The sequence below is a fragment of the Pinus tabuliformis genome, chromosome 8 (assembly GCF_031772625.1).
Source record: "Pinus tabuliformis cultivar Carrire ecotype Pingquan chromosome 8, CPIR1, whole genome shotgun sequence".
In the NCBI taxonomy this organism is placed as follows: Eukaryota; Viridiplantae; Streptophyta; class Pinopsida; order Pinales; family Pinaceae; genus Pinus; species Pinus tabuliformis.
In genome coordinates, this window is record NC_142294.1 from 308,468,875 (window position 1) to 308,488,339 (window position 19,465).

The window sequence follows — 19,465 nt, forward strand, 5'->3', positions numbered from 1 at the left end:
TCTTTCATCTTGTTGCCAAAGCCTAGGAAGCCATTGCCATTGACATGTCATCTGTTGAGTTTCCATGGCACATGAGAATCTGGGTTGGGTCTTAGAATCACTGACACAAACCTACTCATGTACCTCAACCATCCTACTTTGCACAATGGAAAATTACACATCAGTGAATCAACTAACGCCCGTGACAATTTTTAAATGTTTTCAATCCTTCTTCATTATATTAACAAATTGTAATACAACAGTCTAAGGCTCCCATACCAAGGTTAATGGCCCTCATACATCCACTGATACAAGAATACAACTAGGGCATGGTGTCTGTTATGTTGACCACCAATCTACCCTAAACAAGACACCCTTGACCTACTTGCTGATGTGGCGCCCCACATCCTGTTTAGTCCACGTGTCCTAAACACATTTGTTGGTCCATCTACTCCCTATCTATAGCCCATGCCTCTATCAATGGTCCTACTCCTTTAGGTCATTGAACTCAGCTTAAGAATCTGCCCTCTAGTTGATCATTCGTCCATCAATGCATCAACTCTTAGGGTCTTTTGTTGAGTTATTCACAACTCTGTTTAAGAAAAACTCTCAACTACCCACTATTGCTCCTCGGCTCCTTTGGGACTTTATCCCCTCTAATGTCTTCCTGCGCTGCTCCAATGAAGAAAAACTTTGGGCCGGAGCTCTGCAAACTATGATTGTCAGATGTCTTTCTCCAATAGTCAACTTAGGGTTGTCAATCTGGCTCCCTTGGCTAATTAGACCTTGAGCTCAAATTCTTTTCCTCTCCTAGCAGGCTTGTAGCCCTTCACAGGACTTGCACTTAGGGCACAATGTGTTAAAATTGGGCAGTGTCGAGACAAATTTCCCAAAGGGAAACCCTAAGTCCCCTAAAGCAAACCCCTAAGCCCCAAAGGAAGAATTATAAATTGAAATTATTTGGGCTAGTAATTATAAAGAGTCTTGGAAATATATATCTAATATTAATGGAAAAATTAATTTGAAATAAAATTCCCTCCAAAGTTTTCAAGGGTCAGTTGTTCATCTTTACCTCATAGAGACAATTATAAAAGGATGAATCTCCTCCATTGTTCAAATCATCAAATGGGATTATTTCTCGCATTTGTTTTATTTTCGCGTCCCTCTCTGCAATCTCGATTGGTCTATCGCATTTTGGCTCAGCACCTTCAGCTACAGTACTTTCTCCCTTCGTATTGGATATATGACTTCGCATTTTTGGCTTCTCTCTCGCTACAGGTCTTATGGCATCAGATTTGCATTGATCTTTTGGCACCAAATTCAATTTGGTCTTATGGCTCAAGATTTGAATTTATATATGGCACCGTTCTCATGGCACCGACTTGGCATATATCTCACTCAAATTTTCGCACTCTTGATAATTCATCCCTTCGCTCTCTCGCTTCTGGCATAAACTAAAATGCTTCAAGGCCTTCACATTATTGGTTGTGCAACGATGGTATTTGCTTGACTCGGGTATCATTAGCTCTGCGATGATGGTATTGGCATGGCTCTGCACATGGTCTCTCTATCATCACAGTTGCATGTATAGCTTTGTCACTCAGTTTCTTTAAGTTATGTGGTTGGCATACTCTGCATAGTATGAATGGAATTAGCACACAATTTATCTTCGTCATTGACTCCATGTCATAGTATCGATCCTCTGTGGCATTGACACACATTCATATGGTATCAATTCTCTGCACAATTTGTACAACATTGACACAGTCATATATGGTATCAATTCTCTGCACAATTTGTATAGCTCCTCAGTTATTTGGGTCTTGGCATACGGTCTTCGCACATATTATGATCTTGCTCCAACTATTGTATGAATGATTTTGCATAGTCGTATATGTATAACTTTATTGACATCACAATTATGGAATCTCGAAATCAGTAATTCGATTAGTCTCAGCACAGCGTGGTATGGCACTACAGTATGTATGACATGTATTGGTCTTGGTATGGTACATAGTATTGATCTTGGCACCATGGCAAAATTGGTTTCGTCTATGTATGGCATCATTAGAGTCCAAAGGCAGTGATGATATTTATATGTTGAAACCACTGTTTTACAAAACGGCCTGGTCAACTCGGAAACGGCCTGGTCAAACCGAGTCATTAAAAAGATTTACGACCAGGCCAAGTAACCGGCTAGGTTGGCCGAGTCAACAATGACCAGGCCTAGTCATCCAATGACCAGGCCGAGTCATTGTTGACTCGGTCAACCAGGCCGAGTCCGTCATGACCAGGCCGGGTCAATGAAAACCGGCTGGGCAGCGTAAATCATGTTTTTTTTCAGTGGATCATATTGCATGTTGTGAGTTGCAGCGATTTTATGACAGCAGTTCCTTCATTGAAATGCGTGAATTTCTGTGTGCATCCTGTTATACTCATTGAACTTTCCTTCCTAAAGCTTTTTATGGAAGTTATAGTTGCTTATAGGAGAATCCCAAGAAAGTTAAAAAGAACTACCAATTAAGATTTCAGTTCCTCTGGCATCAATGTTCTGTTCCTTTATGCAAGTCTTTGTTTTTTAATTTACAAATTACAGCTCAAATCTATGCCTGTTACAATCTGTTCTGTTTCAAACATCAAGCAATGAATGTTAGAATTTAGAACCCAGAGCTCTTTTTGCTGCACTAACAACAGATGTGGTAGAATGCTTTAGTTTTACAAAGGGTATCATCCAAGCTGAGTTTGCTGTCCATCATTTACATTTGGAGAGCATTTTTGGACTTGTTTTCTCCTTTCATCGGATCTGCACTTTGGAGGACTTTGCTTTTGGATGAGGTAGATAAGGAGATATCCTTATCTTGCTATTTCATTTTCCAATAAGATTGCCTTCCTAGACCTTTTTGGACGAAGATGACGTTGGTTCTTAGAGGCCACTTTGTTTGTTCATTCCATGGACATTTCTATAAAATGTCTCCCTCCTTCCATGTTTAGCTTTTCTTGGTTTCTGACTCTGATCCAGAGCTTGGTCGAGATGATCTTGGCTCCTCTGGCAGTAGCCAGTAGTACTAGTATTGGAGTCTGGTCAGCATCACAGTTTACTTTTGTTGTAGAGGCCATTTCTAGCCTCCTTGGTTATTTGTATTTTGTTTTGAGTCTTTCACTTTGATCATGTATGACAGTTGACTATGTAGCCATTGGGTACCATTTTGATATAATGGATTGGTTCATGAGCCTACTTTGATCATATGTTGTCTTCCATCTATATTATAATGCTATGTGTTTGGAAACATGAATGAAAATCTTTAAAATTATGTTTAAAATATTTAAAATTATGTTTTTTTATAAAAAAAATAAATATTTAATGTATTTTTTACAACGACCGAGTCATTGAAATCGACTAGGCCGAGTCATTACCGAATCCTGGTCGGAGTCGGAGTCGATCCTCGGCCTGGTCGGAGTCCTGGTCCTGGTTGTAAAACACTGGTTGAAACCCTAATATCAAGTAAGGCAATTTATTGATGACAAGCATTGTGTGACGATGAATCTTGTTCACAACGAAGTTGTAAACAAAACATGTATAGGTCCTGGGCAACCCCCGTTGATATTTTGTATCTCAGTTGAACACTTGATGAAATATAATATAAGAAGAAATTTAAATCCGGGTTTTCCCCCTTGTGGGCTTTCGCACTGGTCTCCGACCAATCCTGGTGTCTCTATGTGTGAATGTTTTTCTTATGTTTTTTTCATTTCCGTCACATTCATGTTGATATTGTTCTTTCTACATAATTGCATATGAAGTAATAATGTTATAATGTTGTGGGGTGAATTCTATGTGTAAATGATGTAATGCAATTATCAACAAAGAACAATATAGCCCTAAGAGAAAATTAACACAATGGTCAACGATCTAACAGTCCTCCAATTTGTACTTTGGCTACCATACAACTGTCCAATCTGGACTGTAATTCTTCACTACAACTTCATCTTCAGATCTGCCCATTCTTCAATCAATACTTGACTGATCTTGGGCTCACAAGACTACCCTCACCTAGGGCTTGTAGATCTGCCCTCTAACAATGATTTGGCTGCCTCCTCACTGTACTTGGGCTCCAGCATACTGCCAAATACTCTGCCCTCAAATCTAGGGCTTGGCATTAGATCTGCCCTCATTTAGGGCTCTAAATATTGTTGTCCTTCCTCTGAGATCTGGACAGACTTCATTATCACCATACTTGGCTCTGTACATGCTTCAGATCTGAGGTATTTCAGCCCATATCTTGCCCTCAATACCTCTACAAACTCTGCCCTTAACCCTCACTGCTAACATTCTTTTCCTGTTCTAATGCTCAACCTTTACCCCACTGCTTACATGACTGTTTGGACCTTCAAATCAGATGTTTCTGCAGTGCTTCAGGGTTTGGACGTTATACTTGGAGGATTTAAGCCCAAATGCATGTCTGATCTACACCTATTCCTCACGGCCATCACTCTGCCAAACTCGGCCTAGCAATCAATCACCATGAGGGCACAAAATAGTGCCTCCTTACCTTTAGCTAGACTCCAATGATGTGTGGCCTGCTTTTTCCTTCCATACGGCCCTAAACTAGGGCTTATAAATTTATGTCCTAAATACACGTGAAGAAGAACAGGCTGCTCCAGTTCTGTACAAACCAACCAAAATGAAGAGAGAGGAATGTGAGTTGTGTGATGTCCAAATGAGGCATGAGGGCACTTATATTCATATGCAACTTGAGGGGTGCCATTTTGTTCATGAGATGTGTCATTTGACCCAAGGTCGACCTAGACAATTTTGAATTTATGGGCTCGACCTCAAAAATCCATTTCTCCATGTCCGATTTGAGTGAACTTTAGGTCAATTTTGGTCCTCTCAAGAAGAGGAATTCAATGTAATGATTATCCCATCAAATGGGTCGTCCACAGTGGAATTTGACCCTAGTTGCATAATTTAACACCACAGCCTCAAAATTTCCACATAGGAGTTACAAGACTTCGCATAGGATATGATCATGAGTCGAAGTGTCCATGAGGAGGATCCTTATCCCAATGTTCTCTTCAATCATGGATCAGCAATCTTAGACATAAAAGTAGAAGAACTTACTTGAGAGAGAGAGAGAGAGAGAGAGAGATGGTACAAAGTTGTCTTCCAAGTTCCAACAATGGTGTGATCTTCAAGCTTCCTTTCTTCACCAAAGTTTCAATACCATGTTGAGAAACCAAGTGCAAGGAGACAAGCACTTACTTTCTAGTTCTTGATAATTACTTGTGAAAAGTAAGTGTCTTCTTATATCTTCTTATTTCTTCTTCATTAAGCAATTATACATTAGAATTTAACCATACAAGATCACAGAGCACAAGAGACAATGCACCTTTTTACACTAGGAAAACCCACAATGGGGGGGAAACTCAACAATCCTTTATTTATAGAATCAAGTCAAAAAGAGAGATATCCAAGTCAATAACCAATACCAAGTTACTACCAAGATACCAAGTCAAAACTGTCCTCCAAGTCTCCTTCAAAGTCAAATTCAACAATGGTCAAACCTGCTTCAAATTTGATCAAACCACAGAAGTTTGGATTTGCAACCAGGGCAAAATTTCGGCCTGCAACTAACCTCAAAAAAATTTCAGCCTCTTCCAGAGAAAAGAATCCTCCACATGTGTGAGCTATAGCAATCAACGGTTCGGTCAGAGAAGGAATATTCTTCTTGAGTTTGACTTTCCTTTCTCTCTCCTTTGACTCGGCTTCTCTTTCCTTCGCTAGGTGCAGAGGATACTTGATGTGAGATGAATGAATGAGCTCCCAAGTAGGTCAAATAGGTATCGTATATATAGTTGTCTAGGAGAGTCAAATAGATGCCACTTGGAGGGCTAGGCCAACTTGTCCGAAGAGAGCAGACTTGGTCATCTTGTGGACTTATAGACTCCAAAATAAAATAAAATTTCCCTTCTTTTTCAAATATAACATTTTTCCTTTTTCTTGAGCATGAAACCCATGGTTTAAACAATTTATTATTGAGCCAAGCATGTAAAATATGCTTTAATAATAATTGAACATATAAAATTATGAAGACCGATACTAGTTACAATTTCAACAAAGGGGTCCATGCATAATGCAAGCAACAATGTAATAAGAGACAAAGATCGGCAAGGGATTGAATATTCTCCAAAGCAGAACAGCTTCAGAAACACTATTTCATCAAGGATATCAAACACAACCAAGTATCAAACTATTTTTCTTGATCACTTTTTTTCATGCAACAATTTTGGACATCAAGCAAGAGATTGTAAAGCCTATGCCAAATATGATTATGAAAGAGGTTCTCATCAAACCTCTACAAATAAGTTTGTAAACAACAAAATCAAGGATGCTATTGGCTACAATAATAGAAATCATAATTCATTAGCTCCATTATCCAAGTACAGTATAGAGTATTACAAGTGCAACAATTTTGGACATATGGCATGAGGCTGTCCTACAAAATCAGGGGAAGCATTTTTGAAGGTTTTGAGAAAATAAGAAGAATCACCAAAATAAAAATGTGGACTAGTTATGTATGCTCAAAACAATGGAAGTTAGTGGTATGATGATAGTGTTAGTTTTTGGTAGCATCGGATGTGCTCTAGCCATGAAGATTGGTGGAGAGGCTAAGGCACATGAGTTCTAAAGAATCCAAAAACGTTTGGTGAAATTCCACCCGGATTGTATTTTTTTAAATAATTAATATTTTTAATGGGGTTCCTAAGTCTAAACTTAGGAAAATTAAAATATTAATGAGTATTAATCAAAATATGGGTGAGAATGTTCTAGAAGACAGATCAAGTCAAGTTTTAATTTTAGTCGTTGATTAGAAACTTAATCTCGGCCGTTGAAGTCTCAACGAGAAAAGTATAAGAAGGAGGCTTGGGGTTCATTTCAAAATACAAAGGGTCGATCAATCAGTTCGATATTCCTAGGGCGAGGTTGGCTAAGGAATTCGAACAAGTGATCAAGCAGTGAGGATCAGAGGTAGTACTGGAAGGAAGTGATTTCCAATTCCAGTGAATATACTTCAGAGAAGACAATGAAGGATCAGAGAGGCAGGGCAGTGCCAAGAAGGGATAGCACAGCAACTGGAGGAGGTTGACGCAGAATTGCTGGGGATAGCAGAGATCAGTGTCAGGAATTACTATGGGTGATTAACAGATGAAATCTCGATTTCTCAGCGATAAACGTAGCAACAGCAAGGGTGACACAATTAGAGGGAGTCTCCACGCAAAAGCCATGAAGTGACTGCGTAGGATCATGCAGAGACTGCACAATGGGTCATCCAGGAGTTGGGGCTAGTGCAAAATCTCCAAATTCAGTGTGAGAAAATTCTCACTATTTTCTATCAATTATCTTCTCTGAGTGGATTGCCATTTCTCTGGGCATCCAGATTGTATTCACAAATTTACTGCTAATAATAGAAAACGTCAGATTTGTTGCACCGGTTTTCTCGCATTGGGTATTTTCCGGGGACTATTGTCCAAATACAAGTGTGTCAATGTGATTGTTCATGTGCTGGTGTTTCTCTTTCTTTTCTCAGTTCATAGTTTGTGAAGTCTGCAACTGAATTTATTTTGATATTTACTTAATCATTGGTAAATAACTTATTATTGTAAATAAGTAGGAGAAATAAATCAATCACTGCAGCATAAGTTTTCACAGATAGTGGATGCTCTAGACACATGATAGGAGATCAAACGAAATGTATTACTCTAAGTGAAAAATGAGGAAATGTGACCTTTGGACACAATGGATCTATAAGAAAAGCTAGAGGAGGTACGGTAAGTCTTGACAATGGTAGGGCTAAAGAACAAAATGTATTTGTTGAAGGGATCAAACATAATCTTCTGAGTGTCAGATGTGCAATCAAGGTTATGACCTCACTTCCCATGCTAAAGAATGTGAAATACGTCAGACAAAATCAAGAAAATTATTGGGAAGAGGGGTAACGACTCCAAGCAATGTATATATTCTTGATGAAATTCAAAGAGAAAAATGCACTATTGGACAGACAAATGAAAGTTGGTTGTGGCATAAAAGGTTAGGACACTTCATCTTTGGCAGTTTGTTAAAAATCAACAAAACACAAGCAGTGAGAGATATGTCCAAAATCTCAAAACCAAGAAGCGTCATCTGTGAATCATGCCAACATGGGAAATAGACAAGAGTGAGCTTCAATTCGAAAGAGTACTCAACATCAAGACCTCTAGAGCTTGTTCATATAGATCTACGTGGACTAACAAGAATACCAACTTTGCAAGGTGAAAGGTAATTTATGTTGTTCATAGATGATTATACTAGAATCATATAGGTTGCATTTCTTAAAGAAAAATCAGAAACATTGGATACCTTCAAATCATTCAAGGCCTTGGTTGAAAATGAAAGTGATCTAAGAATCAAATGCCTAAGATCAGATAGAGGAAGTGAAATTACCTCAAATGGCTTCAATGAATTCTATGAGAAATATGGAATCAAGAGACAACTTTCAGTTGCAAGAACTCCACAACAAAATGGAGTTGTAGAAATAAAGAACAGATCGGTACAATAAACAACAACAACAATGTTGCTAGAAGCCAAATTACCAAAACAAGTTTTGAAGAGAATAGTTGGTGCAACAATGTATATCATGAACAGAGCACAACCTCGAGTTAACAGCGCCAAGACACCATATGAACTATGGAAAGGCAAACCAGCTTCAATAAAGTACTTCAGAATTTTTGGAAGAAAGTGTTACATGAAGATAAATGATGATAAGGGCAAATTTGACTCTAAAGTAGACGAGGGAATCTTCCTTGGATATTCAACTAAAAGTAAAGCTTACAAACTTTATAATAAAAGACTACGCAAAGTTGTCGAATGCATTGATGTGAGAACAAATGAAGCATTGCCAGAAAGAGAAATAGAACAAACAAATGATAATTCAAACAATACCATCTATGTGGAACAAGAAAATATTGTTACAAATGAAGAACAAGAAGAAGAAGAACATTTGCCACCAAAGACACCTTCTAGATTTGTGCAAAAACATCACCCAAAAAACAAGATTATTGGAGATGTTGATGCAGGTATGTAAACCCAAAGAAGAATTACCAAACACTAGGGAAAGCCAATTTTGCCTTGCTATCCAAAATAGAGCCAAAAGAATTTGCACAAGCCAGTGAGGACAAACATTGGGTGAATGCTATCGAAGAAGAATTGAATCAAATTGAGATAATGGAACCTGGGAACTTGGGCCATGACCAAAAGATAAAAACATGATTGGGACTAAATGGGTATTCAAGAAAATGATTTAAGATGTTGATAGAAGATCTTTATATGGAGAAGCACCCCAACAACTTCAACAAGGAAGATGGCTACAAGCTCAGCCAATCCTGGAAACCAGTTATCCATCAGCTCTATCATTAATTAATTCAATTTCCCCCCTCCCCAACTCTTTATCCTTTTCTTTTCTTGCCTCTTTTGGAATCTTATTCCAATTTATTTCTTCTTTTCACCCCCTCTTTCAATATTTTTTTTTTCTTTGCAAATACTAAATTCTATTAACTGAAAAGGAGAATATTTTTACATAGAGTTGAGGCCTCAGAGATCAGAGCTCGAGGGCACTCAACACAGCAGAACTGCCCCCTTACAAAAAGAAGTTGGGGAGACCAGTTACATATAGCAAAAAACCAGATATAAAACCCAGAGGATGACATGTTTAGCTGAGAAAGATACATTGGCAGTAGAAGCTTAAAATCATTGCAAACCAGCCAGTAAGTGAATCGCCATTTCCCCAACGGGATGCCAAAACAACAGGCCATAAGTGCTGAACCTTGACTGTGAGCGAAGATGCCTGTAGGTGGTCATCTGAGCAGTAGCAAAAACAAAAAGGAAAAAAGCGGTCCCAGGTGGCGCTAGACTTCCTTAACCTTACCAGGAGTCTTCTCCTCAACCAGACACGCACTGCCGGTCCTCAGACTCTCATTGCCATCCGTTTCGCTGATAGGGATCACCATGGAGTGACTTGTGGCGCCAAGAGTCCCTTCCTCAACAACTGGGCTTACGTCTTCAAGGGGCGGAATACTTTTAGGAATTTCCTCCTGACCAGACTTATCACTTTTCCAATTCTCCGGGCTATCTTTATCCATGGAATGCTCACTACTTTGGGAAGGATCAGGAGCAATGCATGCCAGAGGGGAGACTTGATTTTCTTCTTCCGACAGGATGATAGTGATGTGAGCAGTAATCAGAGGCCTGTTTAAATTGCTTTGAAATTTAAAATGCGTGGTTTGGAAAGCACTGTTAGGAATTGGCTTGCGCCCAGAGCTCAAAGGTGGCACAGCCTCATGAGAGGGGGGAAGATTGATGGGCGCCTGCTGAGGTTCCACAGAGTGACCGACAGTTGAGTGTAAGCCACTGTCACGACGCCCCTCGGAGCGACGTCTTTTACCCTGTCGAACCATTATGAATGACGAAGGGTAGGGCGCAGAGAGACAAGAGAGACCAGAGACTAGAGAGACCAGACACAGATACCGAATTGAATGCACAGAGAACGCCCAAGACGGAGGCACAATACGACTAATGCTGAAGTCAAGAACTGAGGAGAGCTTACCCCTGAAAGAGTCAGCCTGAAGCTTGCTTCTGTGTGCAAGAATCAGCCCGTCACCATCGATCACAGCTAACCAGGTTCCGTCGCCGTAAGACTGAGCGCAAGGTGTGAGGAAAGCATACAGGGTCGACATGATTATAACAGAGATTATGTTGCGTTGAACAGCGCAATCCATTAATGCAAATATCCTACCAAATCCAGCCTTAATAACTCCCTCCTGCTTGCGCAAGGTGAAGTCCTAGGAAGCCACGCTGCTCTGCAGCTGGCAGTACCAGGATTTATTGTTCTGCATGATGAGCATTTAAAGCCAAAGTGCCACCCGCATCCGGGGGCCCCCTCTTTCAATATTATTTGCATACTATTTGTCTATTAATTTAGGATGTTTAAGTTGATCCTTTTGCTCAATATTTACCATTGGGTTTAGGTCCTCTCCCCCCCCCCCCCCCCCCCCGTTTCCCCCCATTTTCTTAATCTAATTAATTTTAATCAAATTTTTTTATTTACACACCTCTATCTTCAATCTCCTAATTTGTTTCATAAGTCAAATCTTTATTATTCTTCTTCTTTAAATATATTAATTTAACGGCAATCGCTACTTGAAATTTTTAACCTTTCTAATATTTTGACCTAACGCCTCAAATCTTAATTATTTTAATATTTAATCCTTAATGACTCTTTGAATTTTTGCTTTATTTAATTAATTTAATTCATACATCTCCAAATCCTTTTCTCAAACTTCATTTTTATTCTCTTAAATTGTTTCCTGTGTCAAATATTTATTGTTCTTCTTCTTTAATTATATTAATTTCATTTCACTACTTCCACTGCTAATTTCAAAAAAAATTAACCTTTTGGCCTAATGCCGCAAATTCTAATTATTTTAATGTTTAATCCTTAATGGCCACTTTGAATTATTTCTATATTAAAGGCTAATCAGCATTTGTTTCATATCACTTTGATTTCTAGTCTCTGATGATGGGTGGAGTGTCCCCTCGAAATGTCGGGCTGATTACAAAATCCATCACACAGGTATTCTGAAATTCTATCAACATGTTGAGCAACTATGGAAATCCTCACTCTCTTATTAGGAATTAAGATGGTCAAATTATTAAAAATAAAGCAAGACTAGTACGTAAGGGGTATGCACAAATTGAAGGAATTAACTTTAAAGAAACCATTGCTCCAGTTGCCAGATTATAAGCAATAAGAATGTTTTCAGTATTTGCTTGTTTTAAAGGCTTCAAAGTCCATCAAATGGATGTTAAGTCGGCCTTTCTAAATGGAGATTTAAAGGAAGAAGTATACATCGAACAACCAAAAGGATTTGAATTGTCCATAAAAAAATTCTATGTGTGCAAATTGAAGGAAGCACTTTATTGGTTAAAACAAGCTCCAAGAACTTGGTATGCAAGGCTTGACCAATATCATCAACAATAAGGCTTGAAAAGAGGAGTTGTTGATGACAATCTCTACATCAAGATGTAAAGGGACAGTAAACTAATTACACTTGTATATGTGGATGATTTAATTTTTGAAAGCAATAACAATGTTATGAGTCATCGATTTGCAAAAGAAATGTCGAAGGAATTTGAAATGTCAATGATTGGAGAATTATCCTTCTTCCTTGGACTATAGGTTTCTCAAACCAACGAAGGAATATCCATTTCCCAAACCATATACCTCAAGGAGATGCTCAAGCGGTTTGGAAAGGAAGAATGTGCACTAGATAGCACCCCCACGAAAATTGGATGCAAGTTAAGTGAAGATGATGAATCCCCTAGAGTCACTTCAACACATTATAGGCCTATGATTGGGGGTCTACTATACTTGACAGCTTCAAGACCAAATATTATGTAGGTAGTAAGAATGGTTGCAAGGTTTCAATTAACACCAAAGAAATCACATATGCAGGTGGTAAAAAGGATTTTTCACATTAACAACATTTACTTTACTTTGGTCTTTGATATCCTGAGAGTACATATTTCACATTAACAGCATATACATATGCAGATTAGGCAGGTAGCATTGATGACAAAGAAAGCACCAATGGAAGTGCATTTTTTGTGGGAGATCACATTAATAGCATATACGTATGCAGATGGGGCAGGTAGCATCAATGACAAAGAAAGCACCAATGGAAGTTCATTTTTTGTGGGAGATTGTCTTGTGTCTTTGGCCAAGCAGAAAGCCACCATCAATTTCTCTTTCTACAACTGAAGTTGAACACATAGCAGTGGTAGCCTGTTGTACCCAAGTTCTCTGGATGAAACAAACTTTGCAGAACATCAAAGTGGAATATTATCAACCAATTGCCATTTTATATGACAACACTAGTGCAATCAATATCTCAAAAAATATTGTCATGCACTACAAAGCACATTTGAATCAAGTATGATTTCCTCAAAGAACAAGTCATCGAGCAGAATGTCAAGATGGAATATATTGACACCAAAGAAAAGTTTACTGACATATTTACCAAACCTTTGCACAAAGAAACCTTTAAATATCTCAAGCAAAAGTTGGCAGTGATCTCTCTTTTATCTCAGCAAAGAAAGCTCAAACTCAAGGGCAGCAGTGTTAGTTTTTTAGTAGCTCGAACAGGGGTTCTAGTCTCTATTTGGTGTCTATGAGGCTATGGAACACAGAAGGATAATTATCTCCAAGACCTAGAAAAAGTTTCTAAGGAAAATGTCTTAATTAGAATAATTAATCAATTATTAAATATTTTCCCAAGTCTAACTTAGGAAAATATCATAGAAATTTTGAAATTTAAATGGGCCTCCTAAGGAATATTATAAAATAATAGTGGAAATAATAAAATAAGAATAGATTACCTCATCAAGTTTTGGAGGGGAAAAAAGAAAAAACTATTTTTTTAACTCGTATATTCAACTTATCTCCCTATGATTTTTCTCAGTTTTTTCATGTATTTCACATTTTTCATCTAGTAGGGTCCATCAAAAGTATGCAACATGGGTATTCCTTTGGATGCAAAATTTTGCATTCAATGAGTGCTCCCATTCGAAATTTGAGTAAAATCGTAGGGAGATAAGTTGAAAATACGAGTTGAAAAAAGTTTTTTTTTTATCCTTTTACCATTTTGGTCCTTAAGAAGAAACAATTTGAGAAAGTTCAATTGGCCGAGATGAATCTTTAGGTCCATAGATTTTTGAACATGAAGTTTACTTATTGATTCAAAAATGAATACCCCTTCGGAGCCTTTTATCCTTCTTCTCCCTTATATATTCTTGATAAAATGTTCATTTAGATCTAAATTGGAATAAAATTGAAATAGGGAGTGACTCCATAAGCACTGGAACAGATCAACTTGGTGAACGATCCCCGATATGCTATATCGTGTACTATATACATGCCATTCCCTCCTTTCCTTGTCCAAACGATCCGGAAAATAGAGATAGATCGTAGGGAGGAGAGATGAGGAGAATAACTAAGCAATCTTGGAGAAGATTCCTATTTTCTCTGATCCCATTCTCCTATTTCATTATTCGAAGAACTAATTGGGTTTCCGATCTTGTCCTATTCGTCAATTCCTTCGTAATTTGAAGATTATTTTGTACGTTATACTGAAAATTCCTAAAGAAGGAAGAGCAGACAAGTAAGGGGCAATATCACTCATAAAAAAAACCTATAAAACTTTTGATAGGGTTTGTTCCTAATGAGAGAAAATGAATAAAAGGTGTTTTTCCTCCTCTTTTATTTTGTAAGCCAAAAAAATAGAAGAAAATATTCTATATGCACATTTAGATTCTCATAGTTTGGGTTTTTACAAAAACTTCGCATCCAAGAGGGAATTAGGAAATAGTCCTATTGGGATTCAATAGATTGGAAAAACAATGGATGAGAAGAAAATAGATAGTAGGGCGAAGATACGGAAAGAGAGGGATTCGAACCCTCGGTAAGCAGAAGCCTACATAGCAGTTCCAATGCTACGCCTTGAACCGCTCGGCCATCTTTCCTATGAGATCTCTTGGTTCTAATTAATAAAATGAGTCAATAGCAACTTCCTTACAAAACGAATTCTTTTTGTTCGAGTACGAACAGTTCAATCTTTCGGAAAATAGATAATAAATAAGGTAATGATTCAATCCCCCCCGGAAAGATGAAAGGACATTTTTTACAACTTCCTCTTATTTCAGGAAATCCTCAATCATCCCCCCTATGGGAACAATATAGGGTAGTGGGATAGTTGTGTGTATACAGATCAAGGCCGTATTATTAAGAACTTGTGGTAAGGATGGGTTCCGTTCTAATGCTTGGAAATAATATTCCAAAGCCTTCGTATGTTCCCCATTACTTGTATGCACAAGACCTATATTATATAGTATATAACATCAATCATAAGGATCAGTTTCCAGTCGCATAGCCTCATAATAATTTTGTAAAGCTTCCGCATATTCCCCTTCCGATTGAGCTGACATTCGTTACGGTCGTTCATTCCATTGAAATGATCTCTGCTTCAAAACAGTACATGAGATTCCCACCTCATACGGCTCCTCCTTTCTTTACAGTAGGTAATATGGGGAGTAATCCGTGGAATTGAAAAAAAAAAGATTCTGACCCAATATTATGAATTAACAGGAGCTAGTGTATTTCCAATGAATCCCTAGCCATCCTTCTTGCAAAGATTCTTTTCCAAATACCAAGGATCTTACTACTAGGAATGGAACCTCTAACAATTTCTTTGTTCTTAACGCCCTGTATTCTCCGGGGATTAATCACTTCAACAATCTCCGATGGTTCCATTATAAGGGTATCCGAAGTACAAATGAGATGGATGTTTGTTGTCCCAACCATTCTCACTACCCTTCAGAAAAGGGTAATGCATATGGGCTATAACGAAGCTTTTGTGTTGTCGATTTCCATACGTAGTGCTTTCTCCCCTCATGCGCGCCTATCAAATAGGTTCAACTATACAAGCAAGGCCTATTGCATAGGTGTAACCTTTCGCTCAATACTAAAATCCTCAGGAGATGAAAGCATCTAAAGGTGCATTAACCGAGGATACACGACAGAAGGAATTGTTCTATCTCCAGAACTCACCTTCACTGAGCGTAAGTTTTATTTTACCCAATTTTTATTCCCGAATACCTTACCTTTTCTTTCCCCAAAAAAGAAGAACGGAAAAAATATCAAATCACACCATCTCTGTAATAGGTAAATGCTTCTTTCTCCCCCGGAGCCATCGGGATTATTCGCAATAATATATCTGCTACAATTGTGAAGGTCTTATCAATAAAATTGTTATTTCTCTGAGATCTAGGCATAGTCAATTACAGATTTGATAATTTCCTTCATTCCCTTACGCAAATGATTCCATGAACGAAATTTTTTTCTGGTGCACAATACCATAAAATGGATTTCCTTACAATCGTAAATATGTTCTCATTCTATCTATTCCAATCTATTCCAATCTATAGCACCCATCATGAAATAAATATTATCCAATAGTAGGTGAACTATACTGTATTGGGATTGTAGCTCAATTGGTTAGAGTACCGCCCTGTCAAGACGGAAGTTGCGGGTTCGAGTCTCGTCAGTCCCGATCCAATAGTAAGTGAACTGTGAATGATCATGTTAGGATCTAGACGGACTAGTCCTTATCATTCCAGGGTCATGGGTGGGCCTCTGGATAAATTCGATATGGGATACTTCTTTCTATATCATCACCGAAGCGGGATAGATTCACAATTCCATCTAAATCGTGGAGATCCAAGCAAAATATCTCTCATGTCTGACGAACGTCTTCTGGAGGAGCATAAGGTTCTTATTCATACGAATCCTATTCTTTCGAAATTATACCAGACATGTGTTGATCGGAACGTTTTCTGATGCACGTAAGTTTTTACTACTAGTCTTATCAAAAGTGATCGTATTAGGTTATACTATTTCCATCGAAGAATTCATTCAATCCATTAGTTAGATTCCGTTACTCGAACCAATTCTATCAATGACATACATCTATTTCATGGATCTTGAAAGAAAGATTCATTCATCTCTATGAGATCAAAATGAGATCAAAATGGGGTTTGTTGATCTACTGCGTGATGATTTTATCGAAAAAGATCGAAGTCGTGGTATTTACTTCACTCAAGATTGGGTATCTATGCCAGGTGTTATGCCCGTAGCTTCAGGAGGTATTCACGTTTGGCATATGCCTGCTCTGACCGAGATCTTTGGGGATGATTCCATACTACAGTTTGGTGGGGGAACTTTGGGACATCCTTGGGGAAATGCACCTGGTGCAGTAGCTAATCGGGTTGCTCTAGAAGCTTGTGTACAAGCTCGTAATGAAGGACGTGATCTTGCTCGTGAAGGTAATGAAGTGATCTGTGAAGCTTGTAAATGAAGTCCTGAACTAGCTGCTGCTTGTGAAGTATGGAAGGAGATCAAATTTGAATTTGATGTGATTGATCGCTTGTAATCCAGTGACTTTCGTTCTACCAATCGGACTCGGCCCAATCTTTTACAACTACCCCAAATATTAGTCCAAATCGTGAGCGGAGATATGGGATTTCAGATATCAATATATGGAATTTCCATATATTAATATCTATATATCAATATCTATGTAGATATTGATATATAGATATTTCCAAGGTTAAATATCTCAAACAGAGTTATTTATGAAATTTTTTTTGGGTCAAGCATTCGATAACGAATCTTATTCATCCTTTACAATGATCTTATAGATCATTCGATAGGGTTGGTAGCTTAGTGGATCAGAGCTCATGGTTCTGAACCGTGAAGTCAAGGGTTCAAATCCCTTCTAGCCCAAAAGATGTTGTATTTTAAATGAAAATTCCTTTCCATCGCGGTATAGGAGAGAATCTTTCTTTATAATAGAATAAAGTATTCTATCATAATCCTGGATCGATACTTCAGATTCTTAATCAATAATGAATGGAAATGATTTCTCAATGATTCATTCCACTATTGATTAATAATTTTCATAATTGTATTTATACTTATACAACTTCTCTTCATACTAAATAAGATAGGAAACGTAACAATTTTCACCTTTATATGGAAGGAAAACTCTATGCCTATAAAGGAGTGGTTCGAAGACAAGCGTAAAATAACTGCATTACTAAAAAATTCGGTCGAAAGGGATAGTAAGGATGCCAATGAGACGGAGAAAAACAAGAATAAAAGTATTCATTACGCTAATTACTGATCCACCGGGACAGTTGATAAATGAGAAAATATCTTTATTTGCATCTTCTGCACTCAAATATACCATGAGACCCATGAGTTGATTTGCAATCTCATGATTGATATCCTGAGCCAAAAAAAGTAATCTCTCTCGATAAAGTCGGTTGTATAAGTCGACCCAAGTTGCATCTTCATCTCCAGGGGCTCGGAAAGGCACTTTTGGAACACCAACGGGCATTTGTTTTAATGGAAAGAAGTGAAGCACTATACTCTAATATGGGAACGTAAAGTATATGAAGTTGTGTAACATATGAACTCTGGATGGATGGTATAGGGGAGGTTTTGAACCTATCTGGAAATAGAGCTTTAGATGGATCAAAGATCCATGTAAAAGATCCTTCCATTATTCGAGTTGATAATGTAACGAATCACACTTTTACCGCTAAACTATACCCGCCATGATCCGATTGTAACATACGGATCGATCTTTTGTCCAACCAACCCATTTATCTCGTGATCCTCAAAAGGATCCCTAAGTTGTTTAGAGGGTTGCCCAAAGGCGGTGTATAGGGCATAACCGGTAAAGCTTACAAGTAAACAAGATATGGAGATGGTGACTAAGGTTGCAGTTTCCATTATTAGGTGATCCCAATATCATGGTATGTTTACCATATAATAACAAAGTTAACAGATCTCAACCAATACAATAGTTTCTATGGCTACACAGACCATTGATGATACTTCCAAAACCACGCCAAAAGAAACCCTTGTAGGAACGACCTTAAAACCGCTTAATTCAGAATATGGTAAAGTAGCCCCTGGATGGGGAACTACTCCTCTTATGGCTTTTGCAATGGCTCTATTTGTAGTATTCCTATCTATTATCTTGGAGATTTGTAATTCTTCCGTTTTATTGGATGGGATTCCGGTTAGTTGGAGTTGAGGAACTCCAAAATTCACCTGGTGAGCTCTTGAAGAAAAAAAAAAAAAACTGAGGGATTCAAACCCAGACCAAATAGTGGCTTTGAGTTTTTAGCTTATCTTGTTCCAATAGTTTGATCGTGTAATTACTTTTCTCTAAGGATTTTTGGAATATGGGTGTGCGACTTGTTGAAATCGATCCATATTTATAGTACAGAAGACCGATCTGTTATCTTCATCAAGATGGTCCTACCTCGTTGGATATTTCATTTCTAGAATATTGAATCTCTAGAGCACGAGGTCTATCATAGATATGTTCCGAAAGATCTGAACTATACGATTGACTGGATTGTTCTTTATCCAACTGAATAATGGCAATATTCATTATATTGCCGATACAATCTGTACATACTATGGTATACACCTTTACTCCACCATTCATTTTGTTACACATGAACTCTTCCATCTTGGAGAGATGGCTGAGCGGACCAAAGCGGCGGATTGCTAATCCGTAGTACGGATCATCCGTACCGAGGGTTCGAATCCCTCTCTCTCCGTTCGTCCACTATTGATCCTGAAAACGAATAACCCCGAATCTTTCTACGGAACGGAAAAGGCCCATTAACCTAGAGACTTCCTATTTTGACCTTTTTTTTCATTGCATAGCACAAAATGATAAAGTTATCATTTTGACTGAGCATTTGAACTCAGTATTTTATTTTTTCCCGCAGTAAAGTATTACTGTTTATGGAACAGTA

The 19,465-nt window shown here is 38.0% G+C and overlaps 1 protein-coding gene and 3 non-coding genes across 6 annotated transcripts in view; 2 read left to right on the top strand and 2 right to left on the bottom strand.

Annotated features, from left to right (window-relative positions):
* LOC149235370 (endoribonuclease Dicer homolog 3a-like) overlaps positions 1-19,465 on the bottom strand; it is a 421,567-nt gene that overhangs the window by 216,165 nt on the left and 185,937 nt on the right. The gene's annotated exons all lie outside the window — the stretch shown is intronic.
* Positions 14,504-14,590, bottom strand: TRNAS-GGA (transfer RNA serine (anticodon GGA)). Its single transcript has one exon. It is a non-coding gene; the product is annotated as a tRNA-Ser (tRNA).
* TRNAQ-CUG (transfer RNA glutamine (anticodon CUG)) lies at positions 17,335-17,408 on the top strand. The gene has a single exon. It is a non-coding gene; the product is annotated as a tRNA-Gln (tRNA).
* On the top strand, positions 19,177-19,264 carry TRNAS-GCU (transfer RNA serine (anticodon GCU)). The gene has a single exon. It is a non-coding gene; the product is annotated as a tRNA-Ser (tRNA).